Source organism: Pistacia vera, unplaced genomic scaffold (genome assembly GCF_008641045.1).
Source record: "Pistacia vera cultivar Batoury unplaced genomic scaffold, PisVer_v2 Contig320, whole genome shotgun sequence".
Taxonomy (NCBI): Eukaryota; Viridiplantae; Streptophyta; class Magnoliopsida; order Sapindales; family Anacardiaceae; genus Pistacia; species Pistacia vera.
Genome location: NW_022196136.1, coordinates 4,415,227 through 4,420,837, shown reverse-complemented (window position 1 = coordinate 4,420,837; position 5,611 = coordinate 4,415,227). Strand labels below are relative to the sequence as shown.

General features: G+C 39.4%; 1 pseudogene; it reads right to left on the bottom strand.

Annotated features, from left to right (window-relative positions):
* Positions 1–349: 349 nt before the first annotated feature.
* LOC116136878 lies at positions 350–4,444 on the bottom strand (annotated as a pseudogene).
* Positions 4,445–5,611: the final 1,167 nt, after the last annotated feature.

Here is a 5,611-nt window from a genome sequence, read left to right as displayed (position 1 = left end):
AGGATAATATGTAATTGATGGCCACTTCCCTTTAACAACTTCAAAAGGTGACCATTTCGCTTGGAATAAAATAAATGGTTAACTTTGTTAATGAACTTAATAGGTACGTACCCATAAATCAAATGCAAATTTTATTACAAATAGTGATTCTGCAACTCTAACCTTGTAAATCTATTAGACAAGCATATCGCATTATTTCTTTGATTTCATATCAATTAACTAAAACCCAGACAATATTCAGCAAACAAGAAATTGATAAACAATTAATCAAGAGATAGCATGGATTACATATGAACATTTTTTATAACGAAAATTCTACGATTAATCTGTTCAAGATTGGCGTGCAAAACTACACGGCACGCCACCCCTCCTGTGTCGGATGCACCGTGTCCAAAAGAAAGAAGATTCCGGCTTCTCACACACCTGTCTCTTCTTTTCTCCCTTCCCATCTATACTACCACATGAATACGCTGTGCTTATTCCAATACAGCATGGCTTCAATGGATTCCCAAACTTTGAGCCTCCTGCAATGTTAACATATTAGCTACCATAATTAAACATGTTATCAAATCACAGATTACCCGTAAGCAATATATCTATATAAGCTGAATGGTCACCTTTGCCCTTGAAAACAGTCATGAATGCGCCGTAAAGATCCAGAATGACAATCTTAGAGTCCTAGTTTCATTGTTTAATTTTACCACTGCTTCTGCAGCAAGAGATTGTGGAAATTGACGAGTTCGTTCTGGGTTCCATTGCACGTTGAAGGAGGAAGAAAGGTGCTCTGAGGAGGCATCCTAAGGGTTGCAGACCTGATACTATTAAGTTCTTCACTCCCAGGCCTTGAATACGTTTTAATTCAAAGCAAGTTGATTCACCTTGTGCAATAAATGGTGTCAACCTGTTATCAGTTCTTCAACAAGCTAGGCTTCACTATGTTCATTATACCACGAAAAGTAATAAACAAACAACATTTGCATATATTCAATCTTTAACATGTGGAACAAAGGTGAATGTTTAGACGCTAATTTGATTAACTCTAAAATTTCGGAGGATGGCTCTACTCTCTGGTTACAAAATATCAACAATCAGTTTCTAACAAAATAGTTGACTTCTAAATGGATTTGGTGTATGTTTTATTTGATTGAGATTCAAGCCCAGTTTATTTATTTTTCTGGAATTTTATTAGAATTTGCAAAGGTGTACGGTAGCATGTCAAATAGTGGGATCAACTTCAAATTAGGTGTCCCATCTAAAAGCTTCAATTCAAGACGTATAAGACAAGGACAGTGACACCCCTCATCCAAAATGGCATAATCATGAGTGAGATGCGTTTTTTTGTTTTTCTTTATATGAGATTCTTAACCATTAAATTTATCCATTCTGAAAGATTGTGTTACTGTTACCTCAGCAGAACCATTTCTGCAATATAGAGAATACATTTCCGGCGACGGAGACGAGGCCGACAGAGAACTGTAGGTCCTGAGGTGTGTACACTTGATCCTTTATGAGCTGTTGAAAGAAATCGATCTGGGTTGTCATATTGGCTCCGCAATTAACGTATCGAACACGCCCGTCCCACCATAAGCAAGTTCTTCCGTATCTCAAGTGTTTGATTCCTAGTTTTCTCCATCTTTATGGTATTGGGGACTTCACTCCCACAACCTGGCTGCCATTTTTTCATTAATTCAATTATTAGTTTTTTTTTTTTTTTTTTTTTAATGTTTACTAAAGCACAGTTGACAGATGTACCACAGCGAATACCTTTGTAAAAAAGCATACTGATAAAGTTTATGGGGATTACACATTTCATTAAATAATCAAAGCACTACATATTAATTTATTGTTGGTGATCATGTAGCAATAGCTGTTATGAGTTAAGAAAAAGCACTAGTGCTCACTCCTCAGCCACCTCTTTTTCTTTTTCTTTTTCTCTTCTTCTCATCTTCATTTAGAGTTACAAGAAGCCTTAAGACTACTTGGATTCATACCCCTTAGAGATGGAGATAAGTATGAAATTATAAAGTGGGGCATCTGTGTTTAATGGGTTATCACGTAATAATACATACAGCAGACCAGATGAAAAATAAACGAGGAGATAAACATCAATGTCGGTAGCTGAGAAAGCAGTAAGTAAATAAAAATATAAAACAAAAGTGTGGCGTGCGATCACGTGAGGAAAGTAAGAGTGCGAAAAAGGATTGGATACCCATCTGACATAACAAGAGAAAAAGAAATAACAGAAAAAAAAGTGACCCAATAATGCAAAATTACAGTCAAAAGCAAGAAGCGGTGTGTAGTTCATAACAAGATTAAAAAGTGGCAAGAACCTACTAAGCATTTCCATAATACTACCAAAAAAGAGCAATAATAATCTTCAATTCTGATAAATTTAATTACCTAAATAATCTGTCAAGACGCGGCCGTCAGAGAAACGACCAGCTGGTTTACCGGGAAGGTGATTCCGTAGGGCTGTTTCCAAGAACTGGCTACCGGTTTCCCGATGTTCCCTGTATCGGCATATGAATCCAATCCGAACCAAAGAGCTTTGTGGTTTAAAATCAAAGACATGATGTGTGCGGGGAAGGTGGTGACGATGAGATGACCCCAACACTGTTTGTTGTCCTATTTATCCATGCAACCACACAAAGGTTAATTAATTAGCTATAAATAATGGTAGTATGTAAAGTTATGAAGTGAAATAATGTAATTTACCTGAAAGGAGAAAGAAGTTGAACAAGGAGAGGAAGATGCTTTGGGTCCATTTTAAGGTAGAAAAACAGTGGTGGAGAGGCTACTGAGAGAGTGAGAGGGGTGAGTGGAAATGGAGGAATCAGAGGATGATTGAGAAGCGATACATATGATTTATAGGGGGGGTGGTGGGAGGGACTTATTTAGTGGTGGTGATGGAATCACCCGGAGGTGACCTAGCTTGGTCAACCTTAAATTAATATGTAAGGGTACGATTACGAAGCCTGCTTCGATTACTCGGTCCTCGGACATAGTTTTCAATATTCAAACTGGATTTAAAACAATTCCTCCTCACGGTTTGAACAAAATCACACACCCACGGGTTTTTAAAACAATATATACACCCGAAAAAATTAATTACTTTATTATAATACCCTTTGTCTAATCATACTTTTCTTTTCGGTTTTTATTTCTTTATTATTTTTTAATATTATTTAACCAATTATATATAAGTTTATACAATAGTTAAATTATTATTTAATTTATATAATAAACTAAAATTAAAACACTTAAATTTAGTTGACACATATTTAAATAATTATAAAATAAAAAGAGAGGAGGGAAGTATAATAGATAAAAGATACTAGAGTACTGTCGAAATAAAGTTTTAAATTCTTTTAAGTTTTTATTTCTTCAATCTTTATAATTAAAATAAAATGGAATGGATATATAATTACAAACTACAAAGGATATTATAGTGCGTGTTTGGCTAACTATTTTATCTGTATTTTAGACCATTTTTGAAATTGTGTTTGTTTTATTACTTGAAGAGTCCAACCCTGATAATAGAATCCTGACACAATCCTGACATTCTGACCGTTACATTTATTATTTTTTTTTTTTTTCACTGCATCCTCCCATTTCACTTTCTTCTCCTGCTTCAGTTCTCAATTACATTACCGTTTTGTGCTTCACTTTCTCATATCCATCACCACCATTTCAGTTTCTGATAATCCATTACAGGTTCGATGCTTCACTTCCCAGTTTGCATTACCACCATCTCCCTTCCAGTTTCCAGTACCAGCACCGTGAACCCCCAATGCCCTCTGTCACAAACTCACATTCTAACCCACTGCCCACCGTCAACCCGAAACCGCCCACCCCGAGCCTCCATGCACCACCACGACCCAGCTCTACCCCAACCAACCCACCCGAGCCACCACGACCCAGATCTACCCCCACCCACCCCCGAGCCACCACGCACCACCACGACCCCAACCCAGCCCACCTAGCCACCACGCACCACCACGCACCCCAACCCAGCCTACCCGACCACCACCCCCCCCCCGACCACCACGCACCCGATCTACCCCACACACCACCCACCCAAGCCACCACGCACCACCACGACCCAAACCCACCCACCCGACCACCACGCACCACCACCACCCCACCCACCCACCAGCCCCACGCACCACCCCGAGCCACCACCAGCCGATCTACCCCACACAAGCCCACCCAACCACCACCCCCCAACACCCAACCCAGCCCACCCCCACCACCACCACCACCACGACCCCAACCCACCCACCCGAGCCACCACGCACCCCCCCCAAGCCACCACGCACCACCATGACCCCGATCTACCCCACAAGCCCACCAAGCCACCACCGCCACCACGACCCAACAAGCCCACCCAAGCACCACGCACCACCACACTGTAAAGCACCCTCACTGCATTTTGAAACTGCATTTTTTTCTTCAAAATAACAGCTTTGTTTGTGGAAAATGTGTCCCTAATAAACAAACCCAAACCCACCTTATATGTATTAAAGCAATTGGGTTTTTTCGGCTTTTAATTGGGTTTTTTTTTGGGCAATTCTTGTTTTATTTGGATTTGTTTTATTCAGTTTTTATTTGATAGTTATTGGCATATATTGTTAATTCGGTTTTTATTTTATTCGGCAATTGGCACAGATTGTTTTAATTGGTTTTTTGTTTTGTTTGACAGCTTTTTAATCTTGTGTACACACGGATCCATTTATGGTATTTGGATGTTTATCTGACTCAGAGAAGGGAAAGAGACTCACGACGTATCCAAATCAAGTTTGTAAGTTTCCGTTATCTATTTGTTTTCAAGACACGAGCCGCTATTTTTTTCAATTTTTTTTTTGGAAATTTGTATTAGTATTGTTTTTTTCTTTTCATTAATCCTTTGAATTTGGACTTTAATAATGCGTTTTGTATTGGTTAACTGAAATATTTTATTCCGGTTTCACTAATTGATTTATTTGTTTTATAATTTGACGTCGTTCTTTAATCGTACCCAGAAATTACGCTCTATCATAAATGTCAGCATAATTTATCTCGACGTCGCACGGACTATTTTACTTGCAACGAGGCGAAAGTTTCGACGTTTTTCTAGAGTTGGAGTTCGTCATACACCCTGTTGGTCGACAGTGTCTGTATCTTCCCCTGCATTGACGTCTTCAAGCAGTGTCGGATCGAACGAGGTATACTTTTATAGTGTTTAGTTATTACGTTAACATGTGATTATTATATTGTGTAATGTGCTTGGTGATTCGTATGGTGCCCCAATGTTGGTTGTCCCTCACCGTACTGTCCTTAATGGTGATTCTGTGGCTTGGTCTGCTGAGATGACCCACAGATTTCTGGTCCTGTTATCTGAGCGGCGAAAACTTCACATGGTACGGCAATAAAAACAGCTGATTACCAAGAAATGTTGGACGACATATCATCATTGGCTGGCAGGAGACTCAACGTGACACAATTAGCCTCTAAGTTCTTTCGCCTGCGAAAACTTTATCAAGCATGGCGGAAATTGCTGCACACACAGGATTCGGGTGGGATCAGGATCACAAGTCCAACGGTCCCGTGAGGTTTGGCAAGAATATGTCAA